This window comes from Equus asinus, chromosome 7, assembly GCF_041296235.1.
Source record: "Equus asinus isolate D_3611 breed Donkey chromosome 7, EquAss-T2T_v2, whole genome shotgun sequence".
In the NCBI taxonomy this organism is placed as follows: domain Eukaryota; kingdom Metazoa; phylum Chordata; class Mammalia; order Perissodactyla; family Equidae; genus Equus; species Equus asinus.
In genome coordinates, this window is record NC_091796.1 from 41,936,730 (window position 1) to 41,962,336 (window position 25,607).

At 36.4% G+C, this 25,607-nt stretch overlaps 1 protein-coding gene and 1 non-coding gene across 6 annotated transcripts in view; both read left to right on the plus strand.

Annotated features, from left to right (window-relative positions):
- The window catches only part of DSC1 (desmocollin 1), a 345,309-nt gene that overhangs the window by 247,992 nt on the left and 71,710 nt on the right, over positions 1-25,607 (plus strand). The gene's annotated exons all lie outside the window — the stretch shown is intronic.
- On the plus strand, positions 11,654-11,760 carry LOC123287511 (U6 spliceosomal RNA). Its single transcript, XR_006530834.1, has one exon. It is a non-coding gene; the product is annotated as a U6 spliceosomal RNA (small nuclear RNA).

Consider the following 25,607-nt stretch of genomic DNA (forward strand, 5'->3'; position numbering starts at 1 on the left):
TTTTCATTTTCATTTGTTTTGAGAAATTTTTTTGATTTTCCTTTTGATTTTTTCTTTGACTCATTGCTTATTCAGGAGTAAGTTATTTAATTTCCACATATTTGTAGATTTTCTGGTTTTTCCTCTTGTCGTTGATATCTAGTATCATACCATTGTGGTCAGAAAAGATGCTTGGTATGATTTCAATCTTCTTAAATTTTCTAACACTTATTTTGTGTCCTATCATATGGTCTATCCTGGAGAATGTTCCTTGTGCACTTGAAAGGAATGTATATTCTGCCTCTGTTAGATGTAATGTTCTATAAATGTCTGTTAGGTCCATTTGGTCTAATATACAGTTTAATTCCAATGTTGCTTTGTTGATTTTCTGTCTGGACAATCTATCCATTGCTGAAACTAGGGTATTGAGGTCCTCTGCTATTATTGTATTGTTGTCTGCTTCTCCCTTCACATCTGTTAGGACTTGCTTAATATATTTTAGGTGCTCCAATGTTGGGTGTGTATATATTTACTATTGTTATATCTTCTTAATGAATTAACCCCTTTATTATAGTACATTGACCTTCTTTGTCTTTTGTTACTATTTTTGGTTTAAAGTCTATTTTGTCTGTGTGGGCTTTTTCTCATTCTCCCCACTTTGCTCTTATAATTTAGCCTAAGGAATTATGGTGTTTGGGGCAGGCAGTTTGCAGGGGCCCTTGGTTTTCTCTTTCAGTCTCCAGTGGGTTTTTTTCCTAGAGGAATGGGGATAAATTGGCTAACAACACCTTGTGAAAACAACAGTAAAATAGAATAACTATGATTGGTTTCAATAATATACTTCTAACAACCATTGTGAAACACTTTACTAGTTGCACACTTATTTCTATTCAATATGGTGATAGTTTAATTGTACAACCTTAGGTCCACAGACTAATATTGTAGGTTTCAGTTTTTTAATTCATTGCATGAATACAGTGGGAAAACAGTTTATGTTCTGTTTTTCATTTGTATAATTTTGACAATTTGATTATTTGCAAAAGAGAACTGTTTAACATACAAGGATATAGTATATAAAAGGAGCAGGTTTTAGTAAGGTTCAATTTTCATATGGAAATCAGAAATTCAAATTAAAAATATTATCTGAAAATCTTGAAAAAGGTACATTGCACTCTCCCTTTCTTCTTAACATTATTTCCCCTTTTGTTAATAATTCAAGATCAACATTATGAGCAATCATTGTTCTATTTATAGGTACTTAAATCTCTCTCCTACTTGGCTATTTCTAGTCATCACTGAATTTGAAATCAAATTAATAAAGCTTATTTAAAAGCATGCAAAGTAAAAGTGAACAGTTTCTGACAGAGGATCCAAAGAGATTTTCAGTGCATAAAGTGCATGAGCTTTAAGTCCATTGATTTCATGACCTCCATTCAATAGCTTCCTTATTGATCTTATCAATTCTTGTTAAGTAACGATTGTGATAGAAAAAAATTAAATAATAATATAGGGAAAGTCTTTTGCTTGTTTGTTTTTGGGGGGAAGCTTTTTAAATTGAATCTATTTAGATAGAAGTAGGCTTAATTCTTTAGAAAAAATGTATTATTTTCCCTGACTTTCAAAACAGCTTTACTTATAATCTGACATTTCATAAAACTGTAATCTGTGACTCACTCTAAATTTGACATTCTGTCAAATTAGGCTCACCAGAATAAGGCTGTATATGTAGTCAAAAAGTAAACCACTAAATGTACTTTGAAGAACTTAGTGTTCATTTGGCAATTAAATGTCTCACCTAATACAAAACTTATTTAGCTAACCAAGGTAGGTTGCTTTTTCCTTTCTCAGAGAAGTAAAATAAAGCCTGTATTATTCCCACATATTCACTGCACCATTCTGGGGTGTCTTTGGCTATATATGACTCACTGAACAGAGAGGGCCATCTTTCACTACTGAAAAGAAGACTTGTTTAAACAAAACATTGTTAATCCTATTTAGTTGAAACAGGAGGCCACCTGGATGACTCTTCTGCTATTTTTTACTATACATTCATGCCCATGAGTCATACGTAGGTGTTACAGCATGGGAGCATGGGATCATTATTCAATCAAAAATGTAAAAAATAAAAACAAAAACAACCAAAATGAAGTGGGAAATAATTTCACAATGATCACAAAGGGATATAATATTTTAAGCAATGCATTGTTATTTATTATGGACTATACTGCAAGAGTATTTTAAATCTCACAAGCTCTACACAGCACAGTATTTTGTAATGTTAGGCAAATGAGTTAACTCTTGGAGGTAGTTTTGTCTCACAATCAAACTGTAGATCTTGGTAAAGAGACTTGAGTTAGAATATCTTTTCCATACCTCTTTGTTATCATTACTTTTTCTACATCTTCAAGTTTCACTTTGGCCAGAAAGGAGATATTGTAACATTTGTTTGTCTTGTTCCAGGAAATTCTTAGAAAGAGGATTCTTCATGCATATAAAATGATCAAAAATTCTTCACATGTGGTAACTGGTCAAGTAGACCAATAGGTAGTTCCTATTGTAAACAAAGCAAAGAAACCGCTAAGATGCAGCAGAGTTAGAAGGAAGCTGGCCACTCACTGTTGACTTGACTAAGTATTTGACATATAAGATACCTTTATTTCTATTCTTCAAGTGCAACACTATCTGCCTCGTGAGATTATTGTGATCACTAATCATAAATTAAAAAGTTATCACAATAAAGCAATAATCAAAGAAGCAATAGAAGAAAACAATTTACAGACTTTTTAAAAAAATTGGGGTATAATTGGCATAGCATTATCATTAGTTTCAGATATATAATGTAGTGATTTGATATTTGTATATATTGCAAAATGATCACCACAATAAATCCAGGTAACAACCATCACCATACATAGTTACAAATTTTTTTCCTTGTGATGAGAACTTTCAAGATCTACTCTCCTAGCTACTTTCAAATATGCAATATGGTGTTATTAACTATAGTCACCATACTGTACATTACATTCCCATGACTTATTCATTTTATAACTGGAAGTTTGTACCTTTTGACCCCGTTCATCCATTTCACCCACCCCCTACCCCCTGCCTCAGGCAACCACCAATCTGTTCTCTATATTATATCCATGAGCTTAGTTTTTGGTAGGCTTTTAAATTTTTTTTTTTTTTAGATTCCACATATAAGTTAGATCATATGGTATTTATCTTTCTCTGTCTGACTTTTCACTTAGCATAATGCCCTCAAGTTCCGTCCATAGTGTCACAACTGGTGAGATTTTATCATTTTTTATGGCTGAATAATGTTCCATCGTGTGTGTGTGTGTGTCTGTATATATATATGTATGTATACAATATATATACACACACATGTATGTATTGTATACATACATATGTATATTGTATGTGTGTATATACACACACACACACACACACACACACACAGACTCTACATTTTCTTTATCCATTTATCCATCAATGGACATTTAGGTTGTTTTCCACGTCTTGGCTATTGTAAATAATGCTGCAATGAACATAGAGGTGCATATATCTTTCTGAATTAATATTTTTACTTTCTTTTGATAAATTCCCAGAACTAAAATTGCCAGATCATATTGAAGTTCTAATTTTAATTTTTTTGATGAGCCTACATACTGTTTTCCATAGTGGCTGCACCAATTTACATCTTCACCAACAGTGCACAAGGTTTCCTTTTCCTCCCTCCACGTCTTCACCAACATTTGTTATTTTTTGTTATAGATATTTTAGAATGTCATACAGTGTCACTCAAAATTAATGATAGAAAAAAACACCTGGCCATATACTAGTAAAATATTACTAATTATCTGATATATATTATTTTTTAAAGTTTTTAAAGGACATTAATTAAATGCTGTGTATATTCACTGTGTTATGTCTCACTCCCAGTAATAGAATTAAATAAATATATATATAATTTATGTGACATGATAAATCAGTAGGAAAAAGAAGGATTTATTTATTTAATCAACAAAAATGTATTGCATGTATATTGGATGCCAGGAACTAGGACCAATACAATTCTTGGCCTCACATTAGGTTTTTTTAGCTAGAAGAAACACTGTGCAAGGGGAAAATTAAGTAATAGCTTGGAACTATTTTTTTATAACTAGTTTAGGAAAACACCAGACTGTGGGTGGAGTGAATTAGGAAAGAAAGTGGGGGAAACAAAAGCATTCTAAAGATTTCTTTTGTGGTGTTAGAGATGAATGGATAAATTATTGAGGGGAGTATAAGAATTATCTAATTTAAATTAACAGTAGAGAAATATTTATTTATTTAAACATAGAAAGGTAACCATAGAGGATAACAGAAAAGTACCATAGACTTTCCAGTTAAAAAGCAGGAAAAGAAAAAGAATGAACATTCTCTACTTCTGGAGCTTAAGAGGGGCATGCCTGCATGAAATTAGAGACTGCCTACTTGTGGTCATGTGACTAAGTTATTGCCAGTAGATTGTGAGTGGAAGTAATATGTTAAATTTCGTCTATAATTTAAAGAAAAATTGCCTACCTTGATTTTCCTATTCTTGTAAACTGAATACAAACATGTTCACGTGGCAGCTTTGGCCATAAAGTTAAGAATAAAGCCTGAGATGTGACAAAACAAAATGGAAGGAACCTGGATACCTGGGTAGCTATGTGGAGCAGAGTCACCCTGGAAACCTGAATTGCTCATCTGGGGACCGTTATGTATGAGAGAAATAAGTGTTTATTGTAGTAAAGCCACTGTATTTTGAGATCTCTTTGTTGCTATAGCTTGGTCTTGGTCATAACATTAGAGAAATTAGTACTGGAAGTGGGGTGCAGCCATCACAAAAACAGAAAAGATCTGATTTTGGCTTAAAGATTGGGTAACATACAGCAAGGACAAAAATATAGTAGACTGGGAAGATGATTGCTCTTATTCATATGTTGTAAACACTTGGTAAAAACATTACATGTGATGATTTGCGAGACAAATTTCCCATTGAGCTTGTACTTCAAGGTGAAATAATTGAAAATTTCCAAAAGACAAAGTGAGAATGATGGTTACAGCACAGAAGTCAGAAAACAGATATGCTTAGGACTAAAAGAACAAAAACAAAAAACTGGGGGTGTGGTACTGGAATGTGCGATAGACTATAAGCAAATAAACCTGCAGATGACTATGTTTTTAAAGAATCATGTTACTAAATTAGCCATCAACGTACCCTGCAAAAGCAAAATTGTGAGGCCTGAAGCAGTCCTCAAGGAATGCATACTCTCCAACATTCACTTAAGAGTTCATCTGGTATATTAGAGCTATGAAACAGCTCACAGCAGGCAACACCGGAGGCCAGTGAGGACTGTGGACAAAGGAGTTCCTCTCAGAGAGCAGAGTCAGGGACAGCCAGATGGACCAACCAAGGATTTACTCCACTGTCAGCACAGACAGATGAACAACTCTGGCCCAGCAGAGTGAAAATTGCTCTAGATCATGCTCTCCAGTATGTTTCTCATACTTTCCTGTTCCAAATTGGCGATTCCATTGCAGCTGCCCTGTTCCTGCTCCACTACTGTTTATTTAGGGGATGCAGGTGTGGGAGGGAGACAACATATTGACTCGATGAAGAGGACTGTACTTCAACCAGAGATCCTGAACTTTGAGCTGGGTGAAATAACTGAATTGGACTTTGGATTATTTCCCTCGGAAAGGGGATAAGTATGTTCTGTTTGGGGAAAGAAATTTACATCTAAATAGTTGAGTGGCTAGAGCCAAGTATTGTGTCAGAGACTGCTAACTGTCCACCAGATTCCATTCTCCTTTCTTCTGTAGCAATACAGTGGCAGCTGAGCATATGGCTTCCCTGGTCAAGACTACATTTCCCAGAGTCCTTACAGATATAATGTAATGTGACTGCATTCTTGCCAGTGCCATGTGTAAAATGGCTAGGGACAATTCCTGCCCCATTTGTTTAAAGATAAGTAATTGCTCTGATTTCCTGTCTCTTTTTCCTGCTCCTTTGAGTTGGAATATAGATGTGCCCATGACCCGGTTTCAACCATGTGGAGGAGAGAGTGCACTAGAGAGCTGCAGAAAAACAAGAGGGAAGAAGCCCAGTTTTCTCAAAAACCATATAGAGCAGAGATGCTCCGATGAACTAGGACCACTCTTCACAGGACTCTTAGGTGATACAGAGAGAAATTTCTGTCTTTAAGCTACTGTAGTTTTCCAGGTCTCTTTAGTAGCTTAGCCTTTACCCTAACTAACATAAATGAATATTCAAGGAAAAGCAGCAAAAGTAAAAAGACAAAAAGGAAACAACAGAAAATATAATAAGTAATAACATCACATTGGCTGAGCAAATAAGATCAAGTATATCAGTTATTTCACTAAATGTGAAAGTACTGGATTCAACTAGCAAAAAAGCGGAAATAATCGCGTATTAATTAAACAACAAAATCTAATTGTTTCTTGCTCATAAGAAATGTGCATTAAAAAGGTGACAAAGAAAGGTAGACACATTAAAAATACACCAGGCAAATACAAACCAAGAGGCAGAATGGCAATATTAGTAATAGGCAAAGGAGAATTCAAAATTCAAAGCATTAAATATGATGGAAAAAGATACAACCCATGAAAAATTTATGAAGACATATATAACAAATAACTAAGAGGCTAGAATTTGCAGACTTTAGGAGATTATGATAAAATCAGAACTATGGCAGGAGTTTTACTAAATGAAATTTTCATATACTTCAGAACAAGTAAACAAAAAATAATGAAAGATAGAAGATCTGACTAGTTGAAGAACAAACATGTTTTAATAGTCCAATAACTTACAAACCGAGAATGTGCATTCAATTCTCACATCCGTGGAACATTTAGAAAAACCAGTCATGCGCTTGGCTATGCATAAAATGTTTAAAAAATTCTCACCCACATTATATAATCACAATCCAATAACTACAAAGTAAAACAAACAAGATTAAAAACTCACAGAACTTAATTACTTCCCATTAAAAAAGTCTCTATAAAAATCCATCTGAATCTAAAGGAAAATCAAAATAGAATTTTAAGCTGTTGGAAAAGGTACTTATCTATAAAACAAAATCAAAACGCAAATAGTAGACCTAATGAAATATTCGCAATGTGCATGAAGTATGAACAGAATTAATAAAGAGAGCTCACTCACAATAAATTTTTAAAAAGGAAAAATAACTCAATATAATGGATAAATAAAATGAAGAGACAGTTCATCAAAGAAGAAATGCAAATTACCAATAAATATTTGGAAAATATCTCAACCTCCATACTAGTTAAGGAAACAAAAATTAAAGCAATGAGATGTCATTTTCGTCTATCAGATGGGTAAAAATTTTAAAGAATAGTAACTTCGTGTCTTGCAACTAAAAAAAGGATGCATTTATGGAATACTACCTTCTCTTTGGAAAGTATCTTGGCAGTATCTATTAAAATTTCTTAAATACACCATCCTTTGACACAGGAATGTAACTTCCTGAATGTGAATCTGTTAGGAAAGCCTGAGTTGTATTGAATATACAAACAAATTGCAGAAGCTTAAGGCAATAGAGGTTTATTTGTGCTAATAGCAGTACAGGCCGACTATAAGAGATTGCTGATTGTAGTCGCTTAAGGACCAGGCTGAGAGAGGACCCATCTCCACAGGGGCTTCCACAATCACTCTGAAGGGGGGACAGGATGTGGCAATCCTGCATTGACCTTAAAACAGCTCTCAGAAGGGACATCCATCACCTCTGCTCACATTTCATAGGCTAAAGCATGCCATGTGGCTATACCTAACCTGAAAAGATCCAGGAAAGGCAATGCTTCTATGTGCCTAAGAGAAGAGAAGAGAACATTGATGGTGATGCTATGAGAATCCATTTTATAGAAATAAAAGCACCAATATGTAAAGATATTAGTACAATTATATATCACAATATTATTATTATTATGGTTTTTTTTGGTGAGGAGGATTCACCCTGAGCTAACATCATTGCCAATCTTCTGCTTGTTTTTTTTTTGGCTTGAGGAAGATTAGCCCTGAGCTAAGCTCTGTGCCAATCTTCCTCCACTTTGTTTGTGGGATGCCTCCACAGCATGGCTGATGAGTGGAGTAGGTCCATGCCCAGGATCCAAACCCGCAAACCCTGGCCCCCAAAGCAGAGCATGTGGAACTTTAGCCACTTGGCCATGGGGCCAGCCCTTCGCAATATTATTTTCAATCACAAAAAGCTAGTAACAATCTGAATATCCATCAAAAAGAAATGGTTATACAGATATTAAGGAAGATTGTATTAAATATATTTGCGTTGGATGCTTGTGCACGATGTGTTATTATATGACAAAAAAGATGATGCAGATTGTACACAGTATGACGCTAATTTTGTAAAAAGACACAACACTGACAAAAAGTTCTATGTATCTGTATATATGTTTATATGTGCATGGAGAAAGCAATGGAAGAATATATGCTACATAACCTTAATATGTATACATATGTGGAATATATAGATGAGTATATATATATATATATATATATATATGTATACGTATATGTATATGTGTAAATATCAGAAAATACCAGCAGGGGCACCCATGGTGAATAGGTTTCTGCAGAGCTTCTAGATTAAGACAGACTGGCCATCCACTTCTGAAAAAATTGGCCATGAAAACCCTGTGAATAGCAGTGGAACACCGTCTAATATAGCACCAGAAGGTGACAAGAGGGCACAAAAAGACCAGGCAGGCTTCCACTTTGCTGTCCAAATGGTCGCTAGGAGTCAGAAATCACTTGACAGTACCAACAACAAAAATGTGTGTATATATGCATAAACTGGTGCGGTGCATCCATGAAGTATGTGTCAAATTTCAGGAGTGAGCATCACTTAGCTTTCTATTTATTCATTGTTAGATTTTTTTACAAGTAGCATGTCATATTTTGTAATTTTAAAATTAATAAATTTTACAATATACATTATAAATAGAACATTACTATTTTATATTATAAATAGAAATAGAAAAATACTTATTTACTTTAAAGAAATATGGTGACATTTAGGTGCATAATTCCTTCAACATGACTCTAATATATGCAATTTATTCTTCTCTTTACATTTTTGAATTATCCATATATATTAAGTATCAGACATTAGAGATAGAATGGCAAATAAGATAGAGAAAAATTCCTGCCCTGTTGAGCTTGTATTACATTAAGGAGACAGACAATAATAAAATCACAAATCAATATATAATGTAAACTTAAGTAGTAAAAAGTACTTTAAATAAAAATAGAGTAGGTTAATAGAGTGTGTTGGGAAGGCAATATTCTAAATAAGGTGGTCAAAAACATTCAAGAACATTTTCTCAGTAGAATTGACATTATAGATAAGCAGAAATAAAGTGAGGGAGTGATCCTGTAAAAACTGAGGGAATAGAGTACTTACTTTCCTCTAAGTAGAGGAAAGTGTGAGGGCAAAGACCCTGAGGTGGGAACAATGTGTGTCTGTGAACGATACATAAGATCAGCGTGACTGGAGTGGAACAGGTCAGAGAGGTAGGCATGGGCCAGACCAATCCGTGGTACAGAGCTTGGAGTTTATTCTGCAAGAAATGACTGGGCTGAGTAATGATACGATTTAATTTACATATCTTAAAAGAGAGCTGACCATATTTGAGCAGGGAGAACATCTCAGACGATATTATAAGAGCCCAGGTAAGTGACAAAGGTGGCTTAGTTAAGGATAGTGGCAGTGAGGGAGGACAATAAGTTCATATTCTGGATATATCTTGAATTATGACCCCCATAAGACATGCTGGTGGATTAGATGTGGAGCAAAAGGAAGCGGAGTCAACTCAGGTGATTCCTAGTGTTTGGACCAAAAAATTGGATGGATGGAAAGATTGTGGGAGGAGCAGGTTTGGGATGTGGTAAGAAACCAAGAGTTTTGTTTTAGATATGTTCAGTTTTATCTACTAGATATCCAAGTAGAAATAACAAGTAGGTGGTTGCATATCTGGGCCTCATTAGCGTAAGGATGATATCTAAACCTGAGAGCCTGAATGAGACCACCAAATATATCTGTGTATAGATAATGAATAGGAGAGAGTCACACACTTAGTGTACACAAAATTGAGAGGCCAGGAGGAGAGAAAGACTAACTCTTGAAGTAATGGAAGAGGAAGTATTCTGGAAGTTCAGTGAGGAAAGTGTTTTCAGAATGAGACAGTGAGAGACTATATTAAATGCTTCTGTTCATCTGGGCTGTTGCTTGCCCTGTTGCTCTTTTATTATTTGTAAAGAGAAAAAAGAAAAAAGTATGACTCACACAGCCAAGTTCATATCGAAAATTCTTATAGGGTATTGTTGTTAGAAAAGAAAAAATAATACTATTTATAATCCCCACCTGCCTTATATGAAGGTTTGATGCTGTTAAATGAAGAGTCCTTTATTCTGCTGAGTACCTTGAATGGTTTGGTTATATATATTTGCATCTTAGTGTTGTGGAAGCTTGAACTGATCACATGATAAAAGGAACGTAGGCAGGACTTTCAGCTATACAGGATTGAGGAGACTGACAAATCCACTCCCCGAAAACAACTATAAAACTGACAAAAGTGTGAAAAAAAATCATTTCAGGTCTCTGGAAATCTACCAAATGTGAACAACAAAGTGAGAGACACAGATTCAGAGAAAAACTGCTAAACTTTGGGTAATACAGTGGGAGTCTGTGGCATTCTTGCCTGGGGCTGTCTACCTGCCCCATCCCAATTCAGATGACACAGTAGTTCTTCTGGAACTGGCTGGCTGTGAAAACCAGCACCTGCCCTGCTAGAGACGGCTGACTTTACTTGGAGTGGAGACTGGAAAAATCTCAACCAGCAGCAAAAGGGAAAACCCTGCAACAATCCTAGCCTGAAGTTGCAGTCCTGGCTGGAGCAAGTAGCACACCATAAGACTAGGAAGATATTTAGCAGGGAGATAGTGGTTGAGGGACTTGGGAATCATTCCACATATCCCTGACTGTCTGGGGGCCTGTGTGCATTTGTGGTGGTGACCTGAGAAGGGCCAACAGAAAGTAACAGCTAGACTGACTTGAAAACTGCCCAGACTTTGAATGTGCTCTTCAAACCAAACACAGATTCAAGAGCAGAGGGGAGAAGCCTTATGGGAACTAGGTGTTTGAGCACAACTTTTGTTCAATCATTAACTGACCATTGAGTTATGCATACCCAGGGGTCACTCCTAGAAAGCTCAGTTCAAAAATGCAAATATTAATTAAAAAGCTGAGCAGACACATCAGCAGCCTCACATCACAGGGGTGACAAATCCCTCAGATTAAATCGAGGTAGATTACTTAAGAAAAAACAACAAGAGCAAAAAACTTTGAGAAAAAAAGAAAATCATAATCCAGAGTTGCTAGAATATATTATCTAAAATGCCTAGTTTACTACAAAAATTTACAAAACATGCAAACGAAACAAAACAAGACAAAACAACCCCAAAACCCAGGAAAGTTTGAAGCATGCTCAGCTAAAAATCAGTCAGTAGAAATTGTCTCCTGAGTGGGCCCATAGGTTGGATTTAGCAAAAACTTCAAATTAGATGTTATGAATGTATTTGAAGAATTCAAGGGTGCTCACTTCGGCAGCACGTATACTACAATTGGAACAATACAGAGAAGATTAGCATGGTCCCTGCTCAAGGATGACACATAAATTTGTGAAGCATTCCATATTTTTCTTTTATACAAATCTCATGGTAACCACTACACAAAAAATCAGAGCAGAACCACAATTCACAAAAAGAGAGAAAACTGAGACAACCTCCTCAGAAAACCACCAAAATGAAATGGCAGAAAGAAATACAAAGGAAGAGAAACAATAAAAATAGAACAACCAGAAAACAAGAGCTAAAATGGCAATATTAAGCCCTCATATGTCAATAATCACTCTAAATGTAAATGTATTGAATTCTCCAATCTAAAGACACAGAGTAGCTGGATGGATTAAAAAACAAGACCCAACAATATGCTGCCTCCAGGAAACCATCTCAGCTCTAAAGACAAACATAGGCTTAGAGCGAAGGGATGGAAGAAAATACTCCAAGCTAACAGCAAACAAAAGAAAGCAAGTGTTGCCATACTTATATCAGACATAGCAGACTTCAAGTTAAAAAAGACAATGAGAGACAAAGGGGGCAGTATATGATGATAAAAGGGACACATCACCAGAGGACATAACACTTATTAATATATATGCACCTAACACAGGGACACCAAACTACATAAATCAATTATTAACAAACCTAAAGGGAGAAGTTAACAGCAATACAATAATAGTAGGGGAGCTCAACACCCCACTTACATCAATGGACAGATCATCCAGACAAAAAGTCAGCAAGGAAATAGTAGATTTAAATGAAACACTTGATCAGATGGACTTAATAGATATATAGAGATCATTCCATCCAAAAACAGCAGAATACCATTCTCCTCAAGTGCACATGGATTGTTCTCAAAGATAGACCATATGTTGGGGAACAAGGCAAGCCTCAGTATATTTAAGAAGATTGAAATCATCTCAACCATCTTTTCCAAACACAATGCTATGAAACTAGAAATCAACTACAAGAAACAAACTGGGAAAGTGAGAAATATGTGAAGATTAAACAACATGCTACTGAACAACCATTGGACCAATGAAGAAATCAAAGGAGAAATTAAAAAATAGACACATGAAAATACAACATAACAACTCTTATGGGATGCAGCAAAAGTGGTCACAAGAGGGAAGTTCATAACAATATAGGGCCACCTCAACAAACAAGAGAAGTCTCAAGTAAGTAATCTTAAACTGAACCTAACAGAACTAGAAAAAGAAGAGCAAACAAAGCCCAAAGTCAGCAGAAGGAGGGAAATAATAAAAATCAGAGCAGAAATAAATGACATAGAGACTAAAGAAACAGTGGAAGGGATTAATGAAACTAAGAGTTGGTTCTTTGAGAAGATAAGCAAAATTGACAAACTCTTAGCCAGACTCACCAAGAAAAAAAGAGAGAAGGCTCAAATAGATAAATTAGAAATGAAAGAGGAGAAATTACAACTGATACTGCAGAAATACAAGGGATTATAAGAGAATACTATGAAAAACTATACGCCCACAAATTGGATAACCTAGAAGAAATCGTAAATTCTTAGACTCATACAACCTCCCAAACTGTATCAAGAAGAAATAGGGAATCTGAATAGACCAATCATAAATAAAGAGATTGAAACAGTAATCAAAAACCTCCCAAAAAACAAAAGTCCAGGACCAGATGGCTTCTCTGGAGAATTCTACCAAACATTCAGAGAAGATTTATTATCTGTTCTTCTCAAACTATTCCAAAAAATTGAGGAAGATGGAAATATTCCTAACACATTCTACAAGGCCAACATCACCCTGATACCAAAGCCAGACAAGGACGACACGGAGAAAGAAAATTACAGGCCAATATCACTGGTGAACATAGATGCAAAAATCCTCAACAAAATATTGGCAAACCAAATACAGCAATACATCAAAAGGATCATACACCATGATCAAGTGGGATTTATACCAGGGACACAAGGATGGTTCAACATCCGCAAATCAATCAATGTGATACATCACATTAACAAAATGAGGAATAAAAACCACATGACCATCTCAATAGATGCAGAGAAAGCATTTGAAAAGATCCAACATCCATTTATGATAAAAACTCTCAATAAAATGGGTGTAGAAGGAAAGTACCTCAACATAATAAAGGCCATATATGACACACCTACAGCCAACATCATACTTAAAGGTGAAAAACTGAAAGCCATCCCTCTAACACAGGAACAGGACAAGGGTGCCCACTCTAGCCACTCCTATTCAACATAGTACTGGAGGTTTTGGCCAGAGCAACTAGGCAAGAAAAAGAAAGAAAAGGAATCCAAATTGGAAAGAAAGAAGTGAAACTCTCAGTGTTTGCAAATGACAGGATTCTATATATAGAAAACCCTAAAGAATCCATCAGAAAACTATTAGAAATAATCAACAACTACAGCAAAGCTGCAGGGTACAAAATCAACTTGAAAGAATCAGTTGCGTTTCTATACACTAACAACGAACTAGCAGAAAGAGAAACCAGGAATACAACTCCATTTACAATTGCAACAAAAAGAATAAAATATCTAGGAATAAGCTTAATGAAAGAGGTGAATGACCTGTACACTGAAAACTAAAGCTATTGTTGAGAGAAATTGAAGAAGATATCCACAACTAGAAGGAACTACAACTATGATATACAGCTATGTACTGGGGTAGGGGGGCTTTGGGGAGAAGAAGAAGAAGAAGAAGAAAAAAGGAAGGCATAATGAAATGGAAAGATATTCTATGCTCATGGGTCAGAAGAATAAACATAGTTAAATGTCCATACTACCTAGAGCAATCTACAGATTCAATGCAATCCCAATCAGAATCTCAATGTTACTTTTCACAGAAATAAAACAAAGAATTCTGAATTTTATATGGAACAACAAAAGACCCCAAATAGCCAAAGAAATCCTGAGAAAAAGGAACAAAGCTGGAGGCATCACAATCCCTGACTTCAAAATATACTACAGGGGCTGGCCCTGTGCCCAGTGGTTAAGTTTGCACGCTCCCCTGTGGCAGCATAGGGTTTTGCTCGTTCGGATCCTGGGTGCAGACATGGCACCACTCATCAGGCCACGCTGAGGTGGTATCCCACATGCCACAACTAGAAGGACCCACAACTAAAATATACAACTATGTACTGGGGGGATTTGGGGAGAAAAAGGAGAAAGAAAAAAATATATGTATACTACAAAGCTATAGTAATCAAAACAGCATGGTACTGGCACAAAAACAGACATATAGATCAGTAGAACAGAACTGAAAGGCCAGAAATAAAGCCACACATCCATGCACAGTTAATCTTTGACAAAGGAGCCTAGAACATACAATTAAGAAAGGAAAATCTCTTCAATAAATGGTGCTGGGAAAACAGGAGAGCCACATGTAAAAGAATGAAAATAGATCATTATCTTGCACCATACACAAAAATTAACTCAAAATGGCTTAATGACTTGAATGTAAGACCTGAAACCATAAAACTCCTAGAAGAAAATATAGGCGGTACACTATTTGACATTGGTTTTAGCAGCATCTTTTTAAATATCATGTCTACTCAGGCAAGAGAAACAAAAGAAAAAGTTAACAAATGGGATTACATCAGACTAAAAATCTTCTACAAAGCAGAAGAAACCATGAACAAAAGGAAAAGACAACCCACCAACTGGGAGAAAATATTTGCAAATCATATATCCGACAAGGAGTTGATCTCCAAAATATATAAAGAACTCTTACAACTCAACAACCAAAAAACAAACAGCCTGATCAAAAAATGGGCAGAGGATATGAACAGACATTTTTCCAAAGAAGATATACAGGTAGCCTACAGACACATGAAACGATGTTAAACATCACTAATTATTAGCGAAATGCAAATCAAAACTACCATGATACACCACCTTACACCAGTCAGAATGTCTATAATTACCAAGCCAAAAAACAACAAACATTGGAGAGGATGTGGAGAAAAGGGAATGTCATACACTGCTGATGGGAATGCAAACTGGCACAGCCATTATGGAAAACAGTATGTAGATTTCTCAAAAAATTAAAAATAGAAATACCATATGACCCAGCTATCCCACTACTGGGTATTTATCCAAAGAACTTGAAATCAATCACCTAAAGAGGTATAGACATCCCTATGTTCATTACAGCATTATTCACAATAGCCAAGATGTGGAAGCAACCCAAGTTCCCTTCTAGGGATGAATGGATAAAAAATATGTGGTATATATAAATATGCAATGGAATACTACTCAGCCATAAAAAAGACAAAATCATCCCAGTTGCAACAATATTGATGGACCTTGAGGGTATGATGTTAAGCAAAATAAGCCAGACAGAGAAAGACAAATACTGCATGATTTCACTCATACATGGAAGATAACAAATACATGGATAAAGAGAACAGATTAGTGGTTACTAGAGGGGAAGAGCATTGGGGGGTGGGTGAAAGGGGTAAAGGGGCATATATGTGTGGTGATGGACAAAAATTAGACTGCTGGTGGTGAGCACAATGAAGTCTATTCAGAAACTGATAAATAATAATGCACACCCGAAATGACACGATGTAATAAACCATTATGATCTCAATAAAATTACTGGAAAAAAAAGAATTCATGGAATTAGTATACATACATTTAAGAACTAAAGGAAAATATGTTGACAATGGCTCAAAAATAGGGACTATTAATAGAGAAAAATAATCTAATAGAAAGAAGTAAGTGGAAATTCCAGAGTTGAAAAGTTGCAAATGTCCATTGGGGAATTTTTTGTAAGAGCAAAAAAACTGGAAGCAATCCAATTATCCATCAATTGACCAATGACTAAACAAGATGTGGTATATCTACACAATTGAATACTATTCAGCAATGAAAAGGAATAAACTTCTGAAACACACTACAACATAGATGAACTTTAACATTATGTCAACTGAAAGAAGCCAGACACAGACAATATATTGTATAATTCCATTTATATCAAACATCCAGAAAATGAATATGTATAGGGACAGAAAGAGGAGCAGTGGCTGCCTAGGCCTGGAGTTGGAGTGGGGATTGACTGCAAATGAGCACGAGGGAAGTTTTCAGAGTGATGGAAATGTTTTAAAATTGGATTGGGTGATGATTGCACAACCCTATAAATTTTCTAAAAGAATTGTTGAACTCTATATTTACAATGGGCAAGTGTTATGGGATGTAAATTATACACCAATAAATCAATTTAAAAATAGAGGAAAAATAGGTAGGTATACAGATCATGAGGGGATCTTGTAGGAGGTGCAGAAGGAAGACATCACAGAAGTGATATACAGCTGCATGCCCCATATGACTTCTCTTCATTATCTGGCCAATGAAAGCGATGTGTAGCACTTCCAGATGGAAGCTTAAGAATCATCATTTGATTTGCCATGTTGGGTTTTTTTCTGCTTTAATCACTGACCTACAATACAGTTGGGGGCTCCTCTGTTAGCCTTGGTCTTAGAGAAGGACAGACACAGAATAGAGTCCCAGTTTATCTGTAATGAATGTGTAGCATAAACAAGAAATAAATCCTGTTATTTTAAATCACTATTTTTGGATTGTTTGTTATCACAGCTTAATGTTACCCATCCTGATGTGTACACATTCTCTAAAAGATACTCTAAACACACAATTGTTTAAACCTCTTTGCCTGTATTTGCTCATTCTTGTAGGGTATTAACCTACAAGTAATATTGACTGTCATTTTTCTTTTCTAAGGCTAAGTTTTAAAAAATTCTCTTTATCTGTGATGCATATAGTTGAGTGACTGGTAGTGAACTGATGTCTTATCTAATGAGTCTGTTCTCAAATCATCTCCATTTACCTGTGATGGGCTGACTAGAACAATCAGAGTCTGGAGATAGAGCCATCTGCTTGGGTGTGGTAGGTATTAGGAAATAGACACAGTTGTAGGTGTTGAAAGAAAGTCTAGTCAGTGACAGAACATGTCTGTTGAAGCAAATTCCTAACTGGTATTAAGTGATGAGTTACAGATGGGTTGATAAAAATTATCTTAACACTCAGGACTTCCAGGTTAGACCTGAGAAGGCTGGAGTTTCTGGGCTGATTATGTCTGTTCATCAGCGATTTTATCTACTTGCTCTATTTTTCTATTAAAGTATGGTCACGTTAGATGTGTGCCATGATGTGAAAGAGACTGAGAAACATAGCTCTAAAGGGTAAAAATCATATTTTAACAAAGCAGTTTTGAGGAGAGGAAAATGGAGCCAGAGGAAAATAGAGGTAGGTATTAATTAAGGGAGCACAGTGTCTCAATACATGAGTCCTTTTAGAGAATGATTTAGCAGCAATTGAGCAGCTGCGACCAGCCTTAGCATTTCAGTTCATATGTAATCATATTTAGTCTTTATTACTGTGAGGAAATCATTGCTAGTAACATTTTAAAGATGAGGAACCTGGAGCTCAGAGAGAAAATAAGTTAGCTTGAATCATGAGTTTGCGAATGTGGACACTGGGATTTGAATCAAGCTGTTGGACTAGAAAGCTCAGTCATGGGATCCAGGAGCAGGTGATAGTATGGAGAGCACGCAGGCAATTTGGCTGCCAATATCAGTGAAACCTGCCCTCTGGCAACAAGACCCAGCCACTGGGTTTGGTGTTAGTATGAGTTCTTCAGTTCCTAGCCAGGGAAGAGAGGAATTGGCATGAATAAAACAGGGTCACCAATTCTAGAGAGATTAGCACATAAAACTGGAGCTTGGTCACAAGGGAAAAGGCAGAAGCTATTATCAGAACCTCAGTTTAAGATCAAGATCAGAATTGCAGCTGAGGGAAGTGTTGTTAATCTTGGAGTGTTAGGTTAAAAGTTCTCAGGATGAAGTGGAGGAATTAGGAGACCGATGAGCCCTCAACTGTGGGTGAAGATGGAAGAGCCCAGGAATCATCCAGCACCAACACAGGGGACTTGAGGCTACGTTAAGATTCATTTTATAGTTTTGTCCACATTCATTATCCTGACCTTTGGGAGAGCCTGTGCTGACTTCTGTGAATGCCTTACTCATATTAAGCTCAACTCTGTAATGGTTGACTATGGGCATTTTCAAGACCACACTATAATTAGTCTTTAAAACGTGGTTAATGACCCCGGTGATCTAGTAGCAATTTCCAAATCTGAAAATGCACCAGAGTAACGTAGGGAGTGTGTTAAAATAGACTTCTTGGGCCTAGCTGATTAAATGAGAGAGAATATCTGGTAGGGTAGGGATCTGGAATCTGTATTTTTAAGAGATTCCCCAAAAGGAATGATGCAACCACAAAATGAGAGCAGACTCTCTAATGTCATTAAAAACTATAAATTAACCAAGTATTCTTTTGGCTTTTGGTTGTTATTCTCCAACCATGTGCCTTCTACTTTTTGAATTGGCCTAAATTTATCAACGTCATTCCTTTTTAACTTTCTCAGTTCTTTCTATTATTCTCTTTAAAATCAAAATAAAGCACACTTCATCAAGCAGAAATAAATGTTCTACTCAGGAAAGATTTTTTTTTTTAAATGCGACGTGAAAAGGAGGAAAATATGTACTGTCATTTAGTACTTGCCGATTTTCTTTAGGACAACAACTTGAAATTACTGATCCAAGAAGACAAGGGCCAGCACAAAATTTCTTGATAAGACTAGCCCTTTCCCAAAACTCTAGTACCACGGTATAGTCTTAGTTTTCCTTAATGTTGAATGAATTTTTAAAAAGTCCCAGATATTAAGCTCCAACTAGGACACTTGCAAATGTCAGTCAACCTTCCTCCGCTGCTATCCTCAATGAGAGAAAGTCACATGCCTGGCCCCAGTTTGATTTTCAGCCATGGTTTGGGAAGACTTTTAAATATTGTCTGTTCAGCTCTAACAGACTCTGTGCTAGACCATTTACATCTTTATTTTAAAATAACTGTATAATATTTTATTTTGTCATTTTCACTTTATATATGAGAAAACTGAGGCTTAGAAAAAGTAATTTGCCCAAGGTATATAGAATATCAAAGTGGTGGAGTAAGATTTTAACCTCGGCAGTTTCACTCCCAGATTTGCTGGATTAAATACTGTGCTGTAGACTTGTTACTCTGGCGAAACTTCATGGTAATAACTAAACATAATGAGACAGTTGAGTTATTAACACAAAAAAGATTAAAAATAACAGATTATTTCAAAAATTATTACAGAAGAAAAGATTATAAAGGCCATCTGCCCTGACTTCCTGATTTGAGAAAGCTGCGATCAAAAGACATTAAAATTAAGCTCAGAGTCATACTGTTAGTAAGAGACTAGATAAACCAGTTCTTCTGACTGCCGCAGTAGTGTGCTGTGGTTTCAGCCCAGCAACTCAGATGTGTACAAGGGTAATCAGGGTTCCATAGGGATAAAATGGATCGAACTTGTGAAGAACTTTTGGCCGTAAAAATGAAGTTTGGTCGACATGTTAGTGAACAAAAGCAGATGTTTAAGGCTAATGTGTTGTTTAAGGCTAACGTATTGAAGGGTGAGGGCAGTAATCCTAAATGCTTGTGACGACTCAAAAAAGATGTGAAGACTTCCAGTTTTCTCTTGGGATGTTGACAACTGGAAAGGGCATTACTCTCATCCTTATAACAGTGACACAAAAATTCAGACAAACTACAAATTCCTAACTTTACTTTGAACCCATGAGAGGACTGAGGTCATAGTGCAACTAAGTAACCTAAAAGATAAAAAGAGAAAAATGCCTGCGGGAAGAGAGGGATGTGAGCACTTGTTTACCTGGGGCAGATGTGACCAGGCAAACTAAGAAGAATCCAGCTAAGGAATTAAAGGAATTGGTGGAAGCCAAGAGTGACCTGGTGAGAGTGTGGAGCCCCGGGGGGCTATAGATATAAGGGCCATTCACACCTTCTTGCAGACTCTTCTCCAGGAACCTCATCTGGTTCTCAAAAAAAAGATTGATGAGAGTCTTGAGAAAGCAATTTGATGGTACAAGCCTGGAGGAGGGGAATAGTAGTCTCTGTAGTAAAGGCAGGAAGCCCTGTGCAGACCTTCTTCCTTATCTCTCCTATGGAATACGTGCCTGAAACTGCAGGCAGAGGAATAACACACACTGCTGTACTTTTGGCTCTGGGGAAAACCATTCTATCTGTGTGTAGGGAACAGAAAAAACTCTCTAGCCTTGCAGGACAAAGTAGGAATATGTGTGGAGTCCAGAACTACAGCTTGTAGGTGGGGCAGGAGCACTAAGAAGGCCACATCCTCAAGATCCAGGGACATCGCATTTGCGTAAGACTGATGCTTAATCAAAATAATAGACCCCTCCTCTTGCTTCCCTCCCACCAAGGTAACAGGCATTAAGCAACAGATAACAGTGAAATAATGCTGGGAGGGTTACAAGAGTGTGGAGAGGGATGCCCTTTCTGAGGCATGGCAGAAAGGGGAGACCTCAAGCTAAAGGTAAAGCAGATATTGAGAAAAAACTCCACAAATCAGTCCCCACCCTAACTGCAAGCTATCTCTAGAAGAATTTGAATGCCATGCGTGGTATACTGATTGTAACCATAGCAACAAGAAAACCCAGACCCAATTCAACCCCTTCCTAGATTGACAATTCCCCACAATAAGGGTCTAGTATGATGAAAGGCGCATGCACACATAGAAGCTGTTTGCCTCAGTTTCTATTCCTACACAAGATATCCAACTTTCAACAAAAAACTGTGGAGCACACCACAAGGCAAGAAAAAGTAGTACACTACCAAGAGAAAAGCAATCAATGGAACCAAATTCAGATATGATAGAGAGAAGAGAACTATCAGAAAAGAAATTTAAAATAACTGTGATTAATATGTTAAAGGTTCTAAAGGAAAAGATTGACAACATACAAGAACAGATAAGCAATTTCAGCAGAAAGATGGAAACTATAAGATGGAATAAAATAGAAATGTTAGAAATGAAAAATATAGTAACAGAGATGAAGAATATTATTATAAGCCTCTTTAGAAGACTTGATACAACTGAGGAAATAATTAGTCAATAGGCTAATTGCATTAGGTCAGTAGGCATTACCCAAACTAAAACACAAAGAGATCCAAACTGTATTTCTTATTTATTGCTAGTGAGAATGCAAAATGGTATAACCACTTTGGAAAAAATTTTTTCCTTTCTTATAAAGTTAAGCATATACTTACCATATGATCCAGGAACCCACTCTGAATAATTACCCTAGAGAAATAAATAATGCATGTTCACATAAAAACCTATATGTAAATATTTATAATAAAACTTTAGTCATAATTGTTAAAAATTATAAAAACCTCAAATGTCTTTCAATGAGTGACTGGATAAACAAACTATGGCACATTCATACAATGAAATACTACTCAGCCATAAAAAGAAACAGAGTTTATACTCATAAGTAACATGGTTGAATCTTGAAGCATTTGCTAAATGAAAAAGGCAAACCAAAAAAACCCCTCCATACCATAGGATTTCATTATATGACATTTGGAAAAAGGCAGAACTACAAGATGGAAGAACTTATCAGTAGTTGACAAGCTGGAGTCTGGGGAGTAGCTTACTATGAAGGGGCAACATGAGGAAATTTGGGGGGGTGATGGAACTCTTTTCTATGATAATTTTGATGGTGGATTTATAACTCAATGTATTTGTCAAAATGCTTAGAACTCAACACCACAAAGAGTAAATTTTACTGTGAGTTAAAAAATACATTTAAAAAAGAGAGGTGAATTGTTTGTGTTTCTGTACACAGAATTTGGAATTGGAGTAGTTTAGGGCTGGTGATCTTTAGCAAATATACTATAAATATAATTCAAATTTATTCTGACTCCTTTAAAGGTCTGAGTGATTCCAGTGTGAAATCTCAAGAGAGTGTTTCTCAAACAGTCCTCCCTCACAGAGAACACTGACTTAGAACTTGAATGAGCTTCTCTCTTGTTCTGTGACTCAGCCAGATTCAACATGATGCACATTATAACATGTACTAATTTAAAAACTAATTGTTTGCTTCTTAACTAGTTAACATTCTGATTAATCTTTTTCTTCCTCACAAATATGCATTGTCAGTCTCTCCTCACCATCTTATGAGGCATCAAATTGTTCACTCACTAAAGAATGCTTGTGGGTGTGCTAAAGAACTATGCGGTATGTTGGAGACATGTTTTCTTTACCTAAGTATGTTCCAAGTGACCATCCACTGCTAAATGATTTACATAAATTATATGGCTTATTTATTCAATTTATATTGCCTTGCTCTCCAAAAGAATGGTGATGGTAATTTATAATTATGATCAGTTTTGTTCACATTTCTAAAAATCCTTTGACTTCTCCCTCTATTGTTTGAATAATTGCACTTACATACAAAAAGAATGAATAAAATGATGGGAATTTTAAGCACTGTGGGAGCTGTTCTTCGACAAGTGTTCATTTTGGGATTTGTTATTCATAAATAGAGTTGCCCTAATATCATTGATCAATAGCCTTGAAATAGTTTTGGTCACTAACCTAAGTTCGCCAATCTAGATATATTAATGCAAATGTTCATTTAAAGTGTGGAGGAGGTTAATGACAGAAGACTGAGGTGGGATTCTTTCTTTTCCACTTCATTACATATTAATGTTACCAATAAGCTTTGGGGGAAAATCTTCTAGCTACTATTTAAAGCCAAAGGAAATCATAGAAATTAACTACAAAAAGGGATCCTGACAACACCGATGAGTTTCTGACTGACTGAAGCATAACACAGTTCTCTCTTTCATACAGAATCTAGGATTTAGTCTTTGGAATCAGCATGCGATTTTTAAAGATGAGACAATTCTTTGATGATTAAGGCAAAAATTTGTATTTGCTTAATTCATTTTGTTAGGTGTACCAGGTCATGTCAGTAGCACCAAAAGTTCATCATCACAAGGTTAGGATAAATTGGCTTACAGTTGTATGTCCAAAGCAGAATTCCTGTCTTTCTAGATCAAATGCCCTCTTTACTGTTTCCTCTTTGTCTTCTAATTCACTTAAACTCAAAACTGCACCATCTTTGACTCATTCTTTTCCCTACTTCCTTCAACACTACCCCTATTTGCCATTAAACTGTATCAGTCCTGTATCTCCTGAATGAATCCGTTCCTTGTGAATGCTCTTCCTGCCACAATATTTCTGGCCCTCAATATTTATCACCTCTTTGCATGAAGCTTTGCCTTGGTTTCCTACGAACCAAGTGTCTCTTCTGGAATCAGTGTCCTTCTACACATCTTAGTCCCAATCTTAAATCTGTTTGTGTGGTTCATCTCTGTTCCCAAACCACCCTTGTGATATTCTATGATCACTTAAGATAAATATGACAACACATAGACTGGACCTCATTTTATAAAGGGGTTTTTTTTTTAATGCTGGGATGAGAATCTTTACCCAAGTAGAAGTAGAAAGATAATGAATTTTTTCTTTTTAAATAGGAGGCATATGCAGCAGTATAAAGACTGTATTTGTAGAGAGAGAGAGAGAGACAGTATGACCAATCAGAAGGGCATTGTGATAGTTTAGGAGAAAGGTACTGAAAGCTGGAACTAGGGTGGTTGCAATGAGAAGGGAGAAAAAAAAGACAGACTGAAAAACTGTTAAATAAATAAAATCTACAAGATTCTAGCAAGGAATTATTTAAGGAGAGTGATGAGTAAGGAGGGACCACCAATGACTATGAGGTTTCTAGTCTTTGTGATGAAGAGGATGGATGTGCCAGTGACAGATGGAGGGAAGAGCAGATGCCGGAGGTGTCAGGAAGCATGGGCAGACTTTACATTTAGAGAGGTTGTATTTTAACCTAGTTCTAGTACTTCAGTCCCTTTGACAACAAACAAGTGTCAGTTTCTTTCCGTCTTAATTTACATGTCTGTGTACTAGGGTAAAAATACCTACCTAAACAGGATGGTTATGAGGATTGAATGAGCAACTGAATGAAATGCACCTGCCACGCAGTGAGTTCTGGACCAATAAATGGAATTTATTATTATTCTTTGTATTATTATGATTACTCTAAGGAAATAAGCACCATCTAAGTTGTTAATCAGTAGTTAGTGATTGTCTCTCTACACTAAAATGGACATCATGCAGCATTTATATGAGGTATGCCTCATGACTCAGGAGGTGACTTGACTCATTGGACTCTAGCAGTCCATTCATATAAGATGATCTGTCTTTGAGAAGAGTCTTCCAGGAGGTTTACTCAGCTAATCTGCTTTTGCTTGTGGTTTGAAGTAATTTGGAAAGGATCCATTAAATGAAATGGGAAATGCAGGAAGACAGGCTGAGGAATCTAGGTGGGAGCTGTCTGTGGAGGAGTCAGGGAGGGGACATAAATGAAAGGCTTCATTAAGGTAGAAGCTGAGGGATTGAGGGTTGGGACAAAGAGGATCCGCTGGAGCCAGAGCTATACAGTAGACAGGGTGTGGTGTGTGAGCTGTTAGCTGGAGAGGTGCAATCACCATAAAAAGAGGGAGGTGCCTGGGAAGGGCAGGCAGGAGGAGGGTGGAGACGTGGGAGGGGTAGGATTGGGAAGGGACAAATGGGAAATTGCTGGGCCTAGTGGGGTGGGGCTCTCCCAATAAATCATTTACACTTGCTGGAACTGGCTTGAATGTCTTCCTTTACATTGTGGCTCTACTAGAAGGACACTGCTCCCTTTCTTTGTTGGCTCTATGTTCGTCACTCTATGACTCAGCCAAGGCAGCCGGAAGGCTTCATGTCACTCTGGGAGTGAGAGGCACGGAGCAGTTGGGTCTGTTTCACTTGAGCAAGCACAAGCAGGATTGCACATCTCTAGAACACGGAAGATAGTATCAGGAACGGGACAAACATAATATCAGGGTGGGACAGAATTATTACTTGAATTAATTATATTGCAAAAATGTGTTGCTCATGAA